This window comes from Onychomys torridus, chromosome 10 (assembly GCF_903995425.1).
Source record: "Onychomys torridus chromosome 10, mOncTor1.1, whole genome shotgun sequence".
NCBI lineage: Eukaryota > Metazoa > Chordata > Mammalia > Rodentia > Cricetidae > Onychomys > Onychomys torridus.
In genome coordinates, this window is record NC_050452.1 from 30921785 (window position 1) to 30939922 (window position 18138).

Below are 18138 nucleotides of genomic sequence, written 5' to 3' on the forward strand. Positions count from 1 at the left end.
CACCAACTGGGGGCCAAGTATTCAAATATATGAGCCTCTGGTGGAGGGGTTTTCTCATTCAAACCACCACACTCTCTTTGCAGGTCACGCCTACCCACAAATTAAAGTCTGCACTGCTTGAAGTCACTGGTTCCCTTGCCTTTCTTTCTTTCTTTTTTTTACCTGCCCCCCCTCCTTTCTTTCCTTCTTGATGAACTTGCATTTGGTGGTCTGTACAGGGAGTTGGTGCATAGGCTCTCCAACAAGGGTCCCCTGATTCTTTTCCCCTCACCCTCATTTCCCCCTCTGATTCTTGTGCCCACCTATCTTCTTGAGTGACTCCAAGGGACAACCTCTCTATTGCAATCTATACATCTCCCATCAGTTGTTCTGACTTGGTGTGAGTTTTGAGATTTCCTTTCCTTCTTAGAAATTCTTTTTCTGAAATTTGCCAGGGAGACTTCTTGGAAACCTCATTAATGGATAGAAAGCTTCTCCTGGATGGAACTGTAGTCTTCCTTGAGGGGTCCATTAGAGACATCTCTGTTCTCCAGAATGTCTTGCTGAACCAAACCATTGGTTAGGGGATATATCTCTTCCTTTAAGCCTGTTTTCTGCCTGGAAGAATTTTCTTCCTCACCCCTCCTCACACCCATGGGCCAACAATCCTCTAACTGCCTGGAGGCTTTTTGGCATGTCCCCGCCAAATCTTTCCATTTCAGCTATCCTGGCAACATCATGGCTACCACTGGTCAGAGGGCAACATGTTTGGCTTTCAGATTTAAAAGGACCTTGCATTAACACGGTGGAATATGGTCCAATCTTTCCTGCATTCCAGCCTTTATCTGACTGGACCTGCTTCCACCCTTCTGCTCCCCTGCTCTGCCCCTCGGGTCCTCTTTCTCTATCAGTCTCCTAGACCTGGTCCTCCTAATTTGTCCTGCTCACATTCTTTCTCACCCCACACAATTGCCTTCTCTGTAACTGTATGTTGCTTCCCAAGGCCTGCTATGAAGATCTATGCCTCCACGAAAGCCTCTTTTCTGAGGCCAGCTGCGTAACAGCAGCTGCCCTGCATAGCTTTCCTCCCTAGCAAAACCTGCTTCCTAACCCACCTCCCTGCCCTCCCAACCCCAGCTTCTCCAGGGGACACCCAGGTTCTTTTTCTTCAGCAAAATTCTATGTTTCTGCCAGCACAGCATGGCAGGGCACTTACAGTTCAGTCATCTTTCCTTTATGGATGATGGTGTCAGGCCTGAACCCAACCCCAGGGCCGTCAGCCTAGGAACCAGCCATTACTGTTCACATCGGAAAACCTCACCATGCCTAACCCAAATTCCCCGCTCTGATCAGATAAGGAGTCTCGGATTCTCTGTGTGCTCTGACTTCTTCTCCCACTCTGGTATGTGGGTGGCTTGTATCCTTGTGTCCAGCACTCACCTCCCCTCTGAAAGCATCTCTGCCAAATCTCCCCATTTCTTTCTGTTCCCAACCCTCTACACTCACCCACCACCACCCACCAAGCCCACCCAACTCTGCAGTGGCAATTCCCTTCCACAGTGGGCTCCTGGACCAGACCTGCCTTCTGGGGAGAAAAAAAAAAGCCCACCCCATCTCCACCTGCAGTTCCCCCAGACTTTTAGACCGAGGCAAGTCCTGAATTCTCAGCCCTTCTGAAATGGTAAGTCCATCTTCAGCCATCTTGCTATCTCGGCGAGAGGACTGAGGACTCCCCTCAATGCTGAACCTTAGTTACATTCTTTGTTGCTACTAATAAATTGTGACTCCCTCCAGCCAAAAGGGAATGTGCTGTACTTCATACTTTGTAAATCCTGCAATGTTTACAAGATACTTAACTTTTTCCAGGTTGTTCCTCAGTGACAATAATTACTGATCTTGATTCTGATAAGACCACAAGTAAGAACAATTTTATATCTTCCTGGAATAAATAAATAAATAAATGTGTGCTTACCCAGACACCCTATCTTAATTAAACCATTTTGGAGGCATCTATATTTAAGCCCTTCTAAGTTAGGACACCTGTCTCCTTCATCTTCTGTCTTTGCTTCTTTAAAACACAACCATTTTATGATGTTCATAGCAAATATGCTATTTCTAGGTATAGCAGGAATCTTAAAAGTTCTTATTAATAAAATCAAACCTGAGCCAGGTATTGGGGTGAATGTTGGAAGATCAGAGAAGCAGAACAAGCCACAGCTTCCTCACCTTGCCAATTCCTCAGCTGATCCTGTTTCCTCTCAGTCCTCATCCAAATGGATCTCAGCTGAACTGCTGCTCCAAAGCTTAAAAGCTTAACCAGCCAAATGCTTCTAGTTTCTGGTCCTCAGGCCTTATGTATCTTTCTGCTTTCTGCCATCACTCCCTGGGATTAAAGGCATGAGTCAACATGCCTGGCTGTTTCCAGTGTGGCCTTGAACTCACAGAGATCCAGAGGGATTTCTGCCTCTGGAATGCTAGGATTAAAGGTGTGAGTGCCACCGCCTAACTCTATGTCTAATATTGTGGCTGTTCTCCTCTCTGACCCCAGATAAGTTTATTAGCGTGCACAATATTTCGGGGAACACAATGCCACCATGTCTAGGCTACAGTTAGGCTAAACCATCAACAAGCAACATCTGTGTCACCAAAACTTCGATGATGAGTGTAGAGAGTTAAAATGTTATAGGTCCAAAGCCAAAATTGTCCTGGACTATCTTAATACTTTTTAATAGTCAATCTATTATTACCCTTCCATGTTTATGACAACATTTTGTGACTAAAGCTCAAAAACTATTAAAGGGGATTAACTTTAAAGAAATCTGCTATGGCCCTCTTAAAATCTATACTTATTCTCTGATGCTTTGCCTGTGGCCTCCTCTAAAGGAAAAATTTAAATGTTATAGATACCCACTCCCTGATACCTGTTCTGTCATTAACTCTTCTATTTATCCTTTGTCCCCTCAGAGTTCCTGCCCACCTGTCTACAGCTGTGCCTCCCCCACCCTCATGGCCCCTTCTTTTCCTCACTAACTTCACATTCTATTGAGGTTCGGGGCCCCCCAGGTTTAGTCCTACCGTGGGGATTCTGGCACCCTCCCTGAGCTCTAATTCTACTCTTTACCAGCCTCTTTACCTTATTTCTGGGGTTCTGGCCCCTCCTTTTTGGGCTCTTGACCTAACCAGAACCTCTGCTCTTCCTTCCCTTCACCCTGAGAAGCATCTGGATTCTTCTGGACCCCTATTCACTGTTCACTATGCTTATCTATGGGTTCACCCACTTCCAAACGTAAACTGAGGCTCAATATAAAGCAAATGAACAATTGAAAGGCTTTGCCGACCTCCATATGGGCCACTGGCATGCTGGGTGGAGTAGTCACAGTCACCCAAGCTATAATCGAGTTAAGGAGTCTCTTATTTTTCCTGACACACTGCTCTCATTCATATTATTTCCAATAATTCTGCTCTTATCTCCTTTGCTTCATAAGGTCTAATAACTCCACTAAACACCACCATCCCATTGGGGAACAGCTGGAAACCTGGACCATCATAGTAAAAATAGGTTTAATATGTTATAACCTAGACCTATTAATCTCTGGACCTCGTGTACTCAATTACTGTCTTCTTTTTTTTTCCGAGACAGGGTTTCTCTGTAGCTTTGGAGCCTGTCCTGGACTAGCTCTGTAGACCAGGCTGGCCTCGAACTCACAGAGATCCACCTGCCTCTGCCTCCCGAGTGCTGGGATTACAGGTGTGCGCCACCACTGCCCAGCTACTGTCTTAATTTTATCTGCTCTCATTTACAGTCCCTCGACTCTCAGGTAGTCCAGTGACAATCTAACTCCATCTGTTGGGGTTTCATTGATCGAAGGTGAATCAGCAAGAGTGGAGACCCTAAAGGCCTCTACTCCCCCTTTGTCAACCAGGTGCAGTCATACTGACTGGATGTCCCTCTCCTAAGTGATTTCAGAGAATCAGCTCTCCTGGGGGAGCATGTTCAGCAACTAGACAGACAGTAGAAGGCTTGGAGGCCATTGTAGGAAGGCTCCTCCTCTCACAGCTTCCTCCTTCAAATGTCCATGTGTAAACTGACCCCAGAGCCTCCTGATGAGGTTGCTGACCTCATCCAACAGGAAGGAGCTGCATGGACATCTGCCCTCCGTCTCTACCTCTCTGTGGAAACAAGAGTCAGAAATGCCTGCCATTTGAAAAGTTCTTCCATTTTGGTTATACAGTGACAAAATTTCTCAGTAACTAGCATTCCAGAACTAAAGCCTAGATTCCTGCCACACACACCCTGCACATTCTTGGTGACTGGGGTCCATAGGAGATATTTGCTCTGCTCACAATTATTTGTTCATTCTGTAGCCAACCAAGGCTGATCCCAGGGCCAAAACACTGTCTTAAGTAGCTCAGTCTATTGTCTGTCTTGCTGACCCCTTCACTGACCTGCAGAGGCCTTCTGTGCCCAAGATAAGGTATCTCAGAAGCCGACCACTGAATAAGCATGTGCTGAAAAAAAGCATGCAAGTATCCAGAATCGTGACACCGCCCCCCGCCCCTGTTCCCTACCCTCCTCCCTTCCTTCCCACCCCAGGAACTCAGATGGCAAAAGGGAGGTATCCCGTGGAGGTTAAGATAACTGGATCTTAGGATGATGCGATCATGCCACACCCCCTGCACCTTAACCTCCCTTGGCTCCCCACTGCCCCGTAGTCTTGTGCCCCCATGTGCCCCCAGCCTCTGGCTTTCCTCTCCAGGGCCACGTTTGTCACTCTGTTCAGCCTTAGCCACTTCCTGGAAGGTCCCGGCACCTCTGCTTAACTACTGTATTCTCCAACGTGACTCTTCTGGAAGTTTTCACGTTGGGAGGAGGGAGCGGGTGACAGGTCTCACACAAATCTTTCTGCGGTTCTGGAGTTTCTGCCTCTCCCTGTAGGCGGGGCCCTGCCCGCCGGGCTTTGCCTCCTGGGGCCCAGCCTAGGGCCTGGCACCCAGGACCTCTAAGGGCAGGCCAAAGAGAGTCATGCGAAAGGCATGCGCTCTGTCCACAGCCCAGCCACTGGCCTCTCTCGCTGGCTATTTTTATTTCTTCCCCCCTGCAGAGCTGAGACCCGTGGGGCAAGTCCTCCGACGCAGCCTGTGAAACCTGCGCCGCAGATCCAGGACACTAGGGTCACGCCTCCCTGGGGCCAGTGGGCAGGGCCCTGCAGCTGGCTCCTCCTCTCCAGCAGAGCCCTCCAGGGACAGCGTCATCAGGGAGCCACTCAGGATCCAAGTCCCTGCTTTGTCACCCCAAACAAATCATGTCACCTTTCTCTGTCAAATGCATGGAGATCAAGCTCCCTGGCTGGTCACGTTAAAAGTCAAATGATAAATCGCTGAGGCTAATATTTATTTATTTACTTGTTTATTTGTGTGTGAGAATAAATATACAGTGTATGTATGTGGTATATAACGTGGAGGTGGGGAGGGCGCACAGGGAGAAGGTCAGGCGTTCTGCTCTGCCACCATCTGCCTTATTCCCTTGAAATATTGTCACCAAACCTGGAACTAGGCTAGTGAACTTGCAGGCCCTTAGAATCCTCCTGTCTCCTCCTTCCACAGTCCTGGGTTTGCAAGTGAGCCAGATGGTGACAGGCTTTTTACAGGGAGCTGAGGATCTGAAGTTAGGCTTTCATGTTTGCCCAGAAAATGTTCTTACCGGCCATCTCTCTAACATCCACTAAGGCTAGTTTTAATATAAGTATTGGATCTAGAACAGAGACACAGAATCATCTGATGCAAAATTCAAAATCCAGCAAAAGGCCCCTGCTCAGCACTAACCCAGTGTGACCCCACTAGATCCTAGGTGGTTGTCCTTTCTGAAGTTAGCCAATGTTCTCTCTAGTAAGGCATGGGTGCAGACACAGACTTATACCCACATGACTGCCTTGGAACACCTGGGCTGTGCTGCATAGGAGATATTCACATTCCTTCTGCACATATGCACATAGCAGGTGTTCACATACCTTCTGCACATAGTAGGTATTCAGAGATGGTTGTGTTTATGTGGTATCCTATCATCATTCATCATTAAGGGATTATAAAACTTTTCTAAGAATCAGCAGCCAAACAAAACTCTCCTCAATATCCTGAAATTCACCCCATTTTATTGATTTAAAAAACAAAAACAAAACAACAACAACAAAAAAAAAACCAAGCTCAGAGAGGCCAGGTAACTTGCCTCAACTCACTTAACTGATTGGTGGTGGAATTGGGAGTCCTCTCTGGTTTTGGAATCCAAAGCTTGTGCTTGGAGCCACTTGACTCCATTCCTGTGGCCCCTAGGAGGACCTCATCCCAGGGAGTGTGTGGTAGCTAGTCTCCACAATCACTGCTGAGCACACTGGCCCTCAGCCATCCCAGTGAGGGCCCTTCATCCTTTGAACAATCACTGGTCATAATGTGTGGTACCAGCACCCAGCTTACCCATGAGCCTGGCTTCCTTCTGGAGGCACTAGGCCCTGGATAGAAGGAACCTCCACAAGGCAGAGGCAGTCCACTTCTCACAGTGCCCCATTTTCAGAGGGAGAGGGACCTTGTTGTGAACACAGCCTGCCCTGCCCTTCCCTGTTCCAGGATAGGGTGGCACTCCGGAGCATTGCCAGGCAGGGTCCTGTTTCTGGGACTGGCAGCTGAGCATGCTTGTGAGAGATGTTGTAACTCACCCAGGAACTGGGAAGGGAGGCACCCTTATCTTCCACTTTATAGATGAAGAAACAGAGGCCCAGGAATGTGGAGGTGGCCTGCCTTGGAGCCAGAATCCCAGGGTTCAAAGCCCAGCTCCATGGGTCACCAGCTCTGTGACCTAAAGACAAGTTACTTTAAGTGTTTGCTTCTCGGTGTGCTCATTGCAAAAGGGCAGTGGTTAGGAGCTGCCCCTTGGGATTATTTGGAAAAAAATAATGAACTTCCAAGAAAGAGTCCTTCTAAGGAGAGGACAGCAGTGTGGAACAGTAGCTTCCAAGAGTGGCTGGCCTACTCTACTCTCTGCCCACCACCCTGGGCAAGCTGTACCAGATGCAATTAAACACCATTGCCCATGGAGAGCCAGCCTGGCTGAGGGTGTCCAAAACAGTGCTCGGTCTATCCTCAGGGAGACCAACCCAGGGATACTGTCACAAACACCACTTTTTTGGCTTCTGGAAATGAGTGTGCTCACTTGGGCACCAACTGGGCTGTATTGATACACAACTCCATTTGCCCAGGCTGAGTGCAAGCTAGAGAGGCCAGAGGGGAGGGGAGCACACAGAGAGGTTGCAGATACCTCAGACAGTGACCTTCCTGCCCAGCCATCCTCAGGTATGTATGATCATATCCTGTGAGAAGGCAGAGCTCCCAGAGAGCACCTCTACCTACTGTGAAGGGTTAATGCTCTTGCCCAGGACCCAGTGGCTATTCTAGGTGGTTGGTTTGCAAGGAGCCAGGGTTTGCTTAGCAGAGAATGTCATTCATGGTCAATTCCCCAGGGCGGATTCAAATTCTAGTTATGAGTTTGTGGTAGGTGCCTGTCTCCCTGGGAATTAAGATCTCTTTTAAGGGATTTGGAGAAGTTTCTGCAAAGAAGCTGGGGCGTGGCTCACAGGAGAGAGGGCTGCAGTGCCACATAGACCTGTCTCTGTCACTTGTCACCTGTGGTAGTGTCCTCATCTGCAAATCTGCCATGGACACAATGAGTGAGGCAGTAGGAAAAGGGTGTGGCAGGGCTGGACAGTGGCTCAGTGGGACACATTCATAAGGCACTGTGTTTGGTCCTCAGTACCACAGGAAAAGAAAGAAAAAGAAAAGGGAGACAAGAGAAGTTTGGTGGTTTGTGCTTGTAATCTTAACACTCAGGAGACCGAGGCTGGAAGACCATCATGAGTTCCAGACCAGCTTGGACTACATAGTGAGTGAGCTCCAGGCCAGCTATAGTTACAGAATAAGATCTTGTCTTTTAAAGGTAGCTGGGGGCGGGGGGGGGGGGGGCGCAGGGCATCAGATCAGAAGCTATGAACACATTTCTTCTTAGAGGTGAGCTTGTAATGTCTTCCCACTAAGCACAGCTAGCTACTTATTTCTACTACAGTGATAGTGACTTCCTAGGAAACCAGAGCATCAGCAGTCCTTCAGATGCTCTGCAGCCAGTTAAGGTAGCCAGGTTCTTCACCTTCTGGCAATATGGAGTGACAACAAGCTGCCTCCTTGGTAACTTTTGCAGTCTGTTGCTTGTGTGGGATGCCTGGGGTGATCTTGAGGACAGGCTTTTCTGGTGGATGTTCATGTTTCTCATCTCACTCTGTCCCAGTCTTGACAGGGAAGCCATGGGGCACAATGGGCAGAGTTCATGTTAGCTGGGTCCTCATGTCCATCTGCCCTGAGCTGCAGGGACAGGTTCAAGGTCCTGGGACAGGTCTTCAGAAAGTTCTCATTACAAAGAAGGGGGCTTCACCAGGTTTAGAGACAATGAGTTAAAGGCATGGAGCTGATAAGAAGCTCATGTCTGTGGGTCAAATATAGGCCTTAGCTGTGGCTCTCTGAGCAGGTGCTGGCCCTCCCAGCTGTGCCTCCCTGGGCAGGTGCCCATGCTGTGCTCCTGAAAACACCCTCTGTGCTGAGTTCCCCACCACACCAGCTACGGTCACTAGTAAGTCTTACATCTGGTTTAAAAAACAACAAAACAAACGCTCAGCTCTGAACGAAGAGAAGAGCTTTCATATGTCCCTGGGACCTCCCAGACTGGGAGCCCCCAGTGTGTCTGAGTACACTGGCTGTGTAGAGTCGAGTCGAGGCTATGGCCACCCAAGTGACTGTGGATCAAGCCCAGCAGAAGTGACAGGTACTTAGGAGGTGGTGTGAGAGACAGAGCTAAACCATAACTCACTGTGCCTGTGGGTGTGTGCAGGCTCTCTCCCAAAGCACCTTTTTTTTGGGGGGGTGACTTCACTCATCCCCCTGTAAGTGACATCTGAGCTGCATAATCAAGGCTCAGTGTCTTCTCTAGTCTCTTTCATAAGACTCTTTTTTTTTTTTTCACCCAGATATGGGGTCTGGAATCCCAGAAGCAGCCAAGACAGAAGTTCCATAGCTGGGGAAAGGTCCCTAGAGGCAGGCCAAGCATCTGGAAGGTGGGGGTGGCCTGGCCAGGATGCCTTTAAGATATGAACCGAAAGCCTTGGGGGACCCATGACCCGAGTCTCGCAGCCCTCAGCCATTTAAGGAAGGCTGGCTTCCTCAAGGACAGACGCACAAGGAGAAGCCTGCAGCCTGCAATGAGGCCAGGATCACGTAGGAGAGTGGACCATGACTGAGACAGCTTGAACCTTGAACTGTGTTCACATTTGTCCCGAATTGACTGTGCTTGTGTCCTTTTGGATTGGCCAGAGCAGGTATCCTTGGGGTTAGGGGTGGGGTGATAGCTACAGGCCGGCAGGAACAGAGACTCCCGGGGAAGAGTAGGCGAGAGTGGGAGGTAGGAAGTGGAGCAGTTGCCTGTGAGAGGGAAGAGAGAGTGCGTGCTTGTAAGGCTGAGACAGAGCTAGCCACGGACAGCTGTCAGCTTCCTGTGGGTCCCCATGCCTCCCATTGGACCTCTACAGGGGCTCCCGTAGAGCCCTTCGGACACCTTGGGGAAAGGGGTCCTAGCTGGGCTCTGTGCCCAGGCTGGAATTCTAGAGCCTGGATAAGCTACTCCTTCCCACCGGCTGAGGAGAGACTGGGCCCCCCAACTCTTGTGCCCTGAAGGATTCTTGGACTGGCAGAGGCAATTGGGCAGCCTAGGTAGCCTCCAAGAAGGCAACGGAAATGGGGTCCTGGGGAAATTGCTCCTGCGGGGACATCAAAGACAGAGAGAACGATCCCCTTTGGGGAGGGGCAGGCTAGTCTATGTGTCAACCTGGCCAGGCTACAGCCCTACTTATTCAGCCACTACTATAGGCATTGCTTGATGGCATTCTGCAGATGTAGTTTGTAGCTACTGTCCATAATTAAGCAAAGAAGAGTGTCCTTGTAGGCCTCACCCAAGCAGTTGAAGGCCTGAGGAGCAAACAGACACTTCCTCAGGGAGACTTACCTAAGGAAAAAAGAATCCTGCCGCAGAGTCTGCAGCTTGCCGGCCTGCCCTGCAGATCCCAGAATGATGCACACAGCCACGGTCCTGCAAGTCTGTCCCTTCACATACGCTGCCCTCTGCCGAGAAGGAGCCTGGCTGACATCAAGAGAAAGCCTCGTGCGGGCTCCACATCCCTCTCTGCTCAGTTACTACTTTCTAGAACTGAACATGGACCCAGAGAGACTCTAAATAACGTTTAAAATATGGTTCTCTACATTCTTCTACAAGGCCTTGCTCTTGTACGTGGAAGCAGGCAGGGAGGACCCTGAGAGATGCTGGAGGAACTCTGAGCCAGGCTTACTGGGGTAGAAGAGCTGGGCAAGGGAGAGAAGCAGGCGTAGATCTACAAATTGTCTAGAATGCAGTATACACTTTAGACAGCATCCAAGTGTGCTTTGAAGACTGGCCAGAGGCCTGGCGAGATGGCTCAGTCAGTAAATTGAGTCCTGTGTAAGTGTGAAGACCAGCATGGAAAACCCAGTGTGTGCCCAGAAAAGTGGAAACAAGGGGATCGGTGGGACTCTCTGGCCAGACAGTCTACCTGAGTCAGGGAGCTTTGAATTTAGTGAGAGAGCCTGTGTCCAAAAAAGTAAGGTAGGGAACAGTTGAAGAGAATACCCTCTGGCCTACACATACATAATGCATGAATGTATACCCAGACACACATGTTCACCTGCATCCACATGAGCACACACACACACACACACACACACACACACACACACACACACACACACACGGGTGGGATGCAGGATTGGCCTGGGCAAGGCAGGAATAGAGTAGTAGAGTGGAGGCCAATCACAGGCAGAGTTCCCTACAGCCCACAAGGGCTTCCTGGCTGCCATTAGCTCTTCCTTCTGTCTCATAGGCAAAGACGGTGATGTGAGAGAGCAACCAAGGGAAGAGATGAATGACCAAGTGCCCCTCCACCAGGCACTGGTGCAGACCTCCATAAGACCAAGTGACTGCTCAGTTTTAAGAATGGAGAAGCTTGCCGGGTGGTGGTGATGCACGCCTTTAATCCCAGCACTCGGGAGGCAGAGCCAGGCAGATCTCTGTGAGTTTGAGGCCAGCCTGGGCTACCAAGTGAGATCCAGGGAAGGCGCAAGGCTACACAGAGAAACCCTGTCTCGAAAAACCAAAAAGAAAAAAAAAAAAAGAATGGAGAAGCTCAAAGATGGGACCTCCAGAGGCCCTAGGCCAGTGTGTTTCATCCTCTGTCATTCTGGCCCTCCTCTCCTCTCCTGCCTCCCCTCCTCTCCCCACCCATCTCATCCCCCCTCGGTTCTTCCTCCCCTCTTCCTCCTCTTCCTTCTTCTCTCAGCCTTCCTTTTTGTGAATAGTTAGACTAGATAAAAAGCAAATGAAACAGTTAATGTGGACTGGAGAGACGGTTCAGCTGCTAGGAGCAGGTACGGCTTTTCCTGAGGACCCTAGTTCCGTTCCTAACACCCACACCCACGTCAGGCAACTCGCAACTGCCTGTAACTCCAGTTCCCTGGGGGATCCAACGCCTCTGACCTCTTTAGGCACCTGCACTGATAGATGTACACACACACACACACACACACACACACACACACACACACACACACACATACACATAATTACATGCAAAACTAAATAAAAACAACAGTTTGTGTGCTTGTCAGACTTACTTCCAACCAAGAGACAGGACAATCTCATCACCTGAAATATTCCTTGAAATCTCTTCCCCTCAACCCTTCCAAAGCAAGTGCCATTCTGATCCTGTCTCCATGGATTCCGTTTGCTTTTGCCTATTTTGAATTTCATATACATGGATGCACACTGGCCTTTTTCTTGTCTTCTTATTCATTCATTCCTTTGGTCCTTCACTCATACGTTCATTTTGCTTTCATTGTAAGATGGTGTGAGAAAGAAGTACGTCTGAGGAACGCCTGTGCTCAGGCTCTGCTGGCTGTGGGCACAACTTTTCTGTACCACGTGTCTCTCCATGTCCATGTCTCCAGTTGTCCTCACTCGGCCCAGCATCCCATCTCCTCACAGCACACTGACCCTCTTCCCCCTGTGGAGCTGGCTTCCATGTGTTCCCCTTGCCTGGAATTTCATTTCACAGCCCTTGGCACACTCGGGGAAACTGAAATCACTAACATGTCATGCTACCTTGAACACCCGTGCCCCTTGGGCAGACAGTTTGAGGCAATGCTAGGTGAGTTGGGCGCACACTATGTTCCCAGGAGAGTTTGCTCATCACTCGCCCATGCTTGGCACAGGTGTTGAACCAGGGGCTGTGGGAGAAAGCATGCAGAGTCAGCAGGAGGGCTGTGTACATGCAAGGGGCAAGAAGGGGCTGTGGGCCAGTGGTGAGAGCATGCAAGTAGGGAAGGAAAGGGAAAGTCCAGTGGAGCTGACAGCTAGCTGGTGGAGGTCAGGGCCCAAGAATGGGTTGCTGGAGATAGACTGACTCCAAATCCTCTCTGTGTGAGCCCTTGAGCTCTTCACGGGAGTGTCCCAAGGAAAGCATCCGCCGAGGCTTGGTTTATAGAGTCTGGAGCTCTGCACTAGTTAGCCATCCACTCCTCACAGAAGTGGCCACTGAAAGTTCAAGATCAAGGTGCCAGCAGCACCGTCATCTGCAAAGTCCTGTTTTCTGGTGCAGAGGGCACTTTCTCCTTGTGTCTTTATGTGGTTGGAAGGAACCTGTGGCTCTCTGGAATCTTACTTACGGATTTAAAGATAGGATATTATATGTCCAGGCTGGTTTCAAATTCTCTATACAGTTGAGGGTGACCTTGCACACCTGATCCTACTGTCTCTGTCTCCAGAGTGCTGCAATTAAAGAGGTGTGAGCCACCACACCTAGTTTTTGTTTTTAATTATTTTTAATTAATCAATTGTGTTGTGAGTGAGGGGTGGGGGACGATGGAGAGAACATGAGCATCTGAAGGTCAGAGAAAAACTTGAAGAATTCAACTCTTTCCTTCCACCACGTGGGCTCCAGAGATCCAACTTAGGCTGCCAGGCTTTGAGGCAAGCACCTTTACCTGCTGAGCCCTCTTGTCAGCCCCATACCCAGTTTTATACAGGACTGAGGCTAGACCCCGGGACTTTGTGCAAGCACTCTACCAACTGAGCTACATCCTCAGGCCTGGGATCTCCTTTATCAGAAGTGCTAGAGCCACGAGTAAACGCCATAACTTAAGCATCTCAGAACCCACTCTCACACACAGTTGCTATGTCCCCTCCAGAGTGCAGAGACGATGTGTGAGTTTGGGGGTGACAAACAGCCAGCCTGAATGAGGAAATTGTGTAGTTAGTCCAGGGCTCACAGGACAGGTCCCCTCTGTCTTTGGGTATTGCCCTTGCAAGTCACCACCACCAAAGACAGGGGTTCCACACTCAACTCAATGCAAGGTGCACCAAGGACAGCTGGGACATAATTCAAAACCATCACAGGTAGGTAAGAGTGCTTACCTACTATGCACAAGGCTCTAGGTTCAATTCCTAGTGCCACAAAAATAAAATGACCAAAGCACACGTTAATTTGTGAAGTGAGTATCTGTAGTTCAGTGAGGGCTGCCTCGGAGCCAGACACTGCCGAGTCCACATGGATAATTTGATATAAAAAATTACATTTTTATAGAGATGTAAAAGAGAAACCGTACAAGCAAAAGTCCCAGGGCTGGGCTGGTGGTTGGGGGCCCTGTGTCCACATGCCTTCTAAAGCACCCCCCTCCAGATGCTGAACCTTGCCTCGTCCTGATGGCATGCTCCCTCCTTCAGCCTCTGAGCCACTCTGGATCTGTTGTTCTACCTCTGCAAACTGGAACCTGAGCATGACTGGGACTGCTCCTGCATTCCTCCTCACGGATGCCAGGCTTGGCTCCCACACAGCTGCTGGATCCAGCACATTCCTGTGAGAAAAGAGGGTCCATGTGAGCCTCTTGTTCCTCTCCAAGGTGTGACATGAGCAGCCAGCAGGGATGGGAACAGAGTTGTTTTTGTCCTCAACCTGCCAGGAGTCACCTCCCCTCAGAAGCTAACAACAGTGTCCCTTTAGAGCTGAATGCTGGAGGTAACCAGGTTCTCTGTTCTGAGGGATCTTCAGGGTGATAAAAATGGGAAAGGGGGCTGAATGTGGGGTACATAGCTCATCCATGGACTGCTGGATAGGAACACGGAGCTGGTGCTCTGTGGGAAGGGATATGGGAGGAAAACATACCCAGGAACATGGGGCACTAATCATCAATAATCCTGGCTCCTCATTTTGCAAATGGCACATTGGAGTCTAGAGACAGGAAGGACTCTTCTGAGGTCGCTCACATACATTATGAGCTATGCTGCTGCAGACCTGGCCTGATCTACTTACTCCCAGGACCCTGCCCTGTGGTCAGCTGTCTTTCCATCCTGCAAGCTCAGCTCATGATGGTTCAGAGCAGGGGCTGAAAGGGTGGGAACTATGGTTGGGGACAGGAGGATAAACACTGGTCACACACAGGACACCTCTGCTGGGCCAGCATTCTAGATCTCATCTCATCCCAACATCCACCGAGGATGGGCAGATGCAGAGTGGGTCCTTGGGTCCCCTCACCTCCAGAACACGAGCCTGCTAGTGTGTGGTATGAGGCTGGAGGGAAGCTGAGAAGGAATAAGGCTGGAGGCCCAGTTGGGGCCAGGTACCACCAGGTCCTAGCTCAAAATGCTTCACCTGGGGATGACTTGAGCTTCAGGCTGTGTGGTACCCTGGTGATATTAAGCAGAGAAACTTGAAGTCAGGCTTTGGAGGGAGAGGGGGAAGTGGGGGAAGCAGGCAGAAGGCTGGTCCCGTGGTCTAAGAGACATGATGGGGGCTCAGCCAGACAGGTATAAATTATGAGGGCTCTCCACTCCTCAAAAGCTTGGGGGCCTGTGTGAGCCAAAGGTGTTAGGACATCGGGACTCTAAAGACATTCTTTTCAAATAAAATCAAGAGCCTTTCTCCCCAAACCCTTCATCATTTTAGGAGCAAAATTTGAACTTACTCATTTTAGGGCATAGGTGAGGTTTGCTGCTGGCAAAATGTTCACAAAAAACAAACCAGCTAAACACAGCTGGGAGGCTGAGGTCAGCCTGCTCCAGACAGGCCAGGTTTCTGTGGTTCTGAGTGACCATCAGCTGACCTCAGACTTTCCAGCAGGCAAGCTGGCAGTCCAGCAGGCTACAGGTTACAGACTGGGTGCTACCCCTGGGGTGTGTTCACAAAGGCCACACTCCAACCCGGTTAAGATTGGAGCCTCTTCCCAATTCTTGCTGCCTAGTTTGTGTGTTTGGAGGGTACTGAAGGCTCCAGAGAGGAGGTGGCATTGTGTTGGTAGCTCTGGGAGAGAATCATCAGCCACAAATGTCATGATCTGGAGTGTCTATTGGTTCAGGGCACAGGTTTGAAGTATTTCTGTACACTTAGATTCTTTATCCTCACGAGGTCCTGGGAGTTTGGAGCCCTTGGAAAGCCAGGCTGGCAGACTCAAAGCCATGCTACTGTACATACAGGCTTCAGGCTCCAAGAGGTTGACTTGAGACCCTGTTCTGATGCTGACAGTCCCGAGATCTAAGGTAAGTCTGTCTTCTTCCCTGTCTCTGACCCTCAGTTTTCTCATCTGTGGGGTCAGTTTGTAGAACTGCCTTACAGGGCCTCTGGGACAGAGGCATTTTGCCTGGAGGACCCTGCTACCATCAGGAGAATTTGAACCTGTGTTTGAAGGACTGAGATCTTAGTTTTGAAATGACAGAGAAGGAGACACGGGAGGGCAAACCACATGTCTTTTGTGGTTTTTCTGATTGGCTCTGCTTAGGGCGCTGCCTAGAATTTTACACGCCCAGCTGGCATTTCCAGCTGCCACTCAGGGCCAGAAGGACCTTTCCTCCCCATCCCTAAGTGACGCAGCATTTGTACAATGACTGAAGGCCATCTGGACAGTATCCAGGTAGGCCTTTTGGAGACAGTTTTAGAGAGTGGGAGGGTAGTCCTAAGGAAGTCCGGGGTGTGGTCTGATTGGAGCCTAGAGATGAGCCCAACCACCTACTCTGTGATCTTAGGCAAGCTAGCTAACTAAACCTCTCCGAGCCTCATTGCTTCAGTCAGGGGAGATCTGGGGTGACTCAGACAGGCCCTTCCCTGTAACTCTCCTAGTTCTGAGTTTTATGAGAGAAGTGGACAGGGAGACAGTGGCAGTGAGTCCTTAAGCATGTACCTGTATAGTGGGGGGAGGGGCGATTCAGGGCGGAGGGGAGATTAAGACTCACAGTCCTCTTCTATTGGGAACTCAGAAGAACTAGGGTTTTCGTTTCAGAGGTAAATTGATTTTAAATTAAGATTTTTGTTATGAGAGCATGGTGGAAATCCTTCAGAAAACTTAAGTTTCCAGTGAAAACCCTCTTTCCCAGGAGGACTTGGTTGTTGATCACAACCTCTCAGTGTGAGCTTCTGGAAGTATCGGAGAGTATGGAAGCACATGTGGACAAGCAAGAGTTGGAATAGCTGGTTGTGGTGGCATATGCCAGTAGGATTTGCTGAAGGCGGCAGAGGCAGAAGGATCACAAGTTTGGGCGGTGGTGGCACACACCTTTAACCCCAGCACTCAAGAGGCGGAGGCAGGTGGATCTCTGTGAGTTTGAGGCTAGCCGGGTCTACAGAATGAGTTCCAGGAGAGCCGGAGCTACACAGAGAAATGCTGTCTCGAAAAAACCAAAAAGTAAATGAAAATTTATAAAAAAGGGTTGGAATAAGTGGTAATAGTGTCTGCCTGATGAATGGTTACACTCTGTGCTCATTCCCTGAGCTATGGCCTCAGACATATCTCTAATCCAGGTGACCCCTGAAGGTTTCTGGGAACTGCCAAGCATGAGAGGAGGTGAGAGCAACAGTCCCTGGTACCTTTTCCCAGCATGCCCAGCTCCACACCACACACTTGGAGTTCCTACCCTTCTAAACCTTCCTGTGACTGTTACATGTGTTTTGGGTTGTGGAAACTGGGACTCGGAGGTGCAAAGCTGGCTTTGGATGCTATTCTGTGTTGTGATGGCCCCCACAGTCCCCAGGGGCCTGAAGGACTGCTGGGTCCTGGTTTCTGGAGGTATGCAGGCAGGATTAACCATAACTCATGCAAGCAGGAGATGTGGCAATCACAGGCCGAAGAATCACCCAGCTTCTGCCCTTGGGACTCTCTGGCAGGAACCCTGAACTGTAATGTCAGCCCCTGCCCACACAGGTGGTGGTGATATGGGTGGCCATGTAGGCACCTTTGACCTTGTGATCTTTAACTTGATGACTCAGCCTGGGTGGGAGCTGTGGCTCCATGATGAGCCTGTGGCAAATCACTCGATCTTTCTTTGCTCTTTTTGGTTGTGAGCCTAGCCTTTAACGGCTGAGCCATCTCTCCAGCCCATCTTTTTGTAGATTGGAATTAATTGGGGCATGGGAGGGCACATGTGTAATCCCAGCACTCAAGAGATAGAGGCAGGAGGATCACTGCAAGTTCAATACTAGCCTGGGCTATGTATTGAGACTCATTTGTTGTTGTTTAAATTGGGGTAAAATTCACACCACAGCTATTTAGTTATCTAAAGTGTCAGTTCTGTGACATTTATCCACCTACAACATTGTGTAATTGTCACCTTTATGTAGTTCTAAAACATATCCCTCTCTCCAAAGGAGACCTCACACCTATGTACTGATTTGTATTTTCCAAGTGCTGGGGATGGGACCCAGACATGCCTGGCAAGCACTCTACAGCTAGAACTCCATGCCTACCACGTGGCCACCCCTGATCCTCCCCTCTGTCCATCCCTGTCCACTGCTGAGCAGCCCCATCCCTACTGGGTTCCTGAAGGAGTCCCACGGCAGCGCCGTGTTCAGCCTCTGGTGGCCGGCATTTCTCATTGAACCTGTTTTGAAGGCCAACAGGCTTGGTAGCAGGGGCCTGCACATTGCTTCTTTCCATGGCTGTCTGAGATCTCACTTGATGGGGGTCCTCTGCCTTTTCCATCCGCTGCTATTGGGGGAACAATGT

General features: G+C 49.7%; 1 pseudogene; it reads left to right on the plus strand.

Annotated features, from left to right (window-relative positions):
• The first annotated feature begins 8135 nt into the window (after positions 1–8135).
• Positions 8136–8262, plus strand: LOC118592629 (annotated as a pseudogene).
• The last annotated feature ends 9876 nt before the right edge of the window (positions 8263–18138 follow it).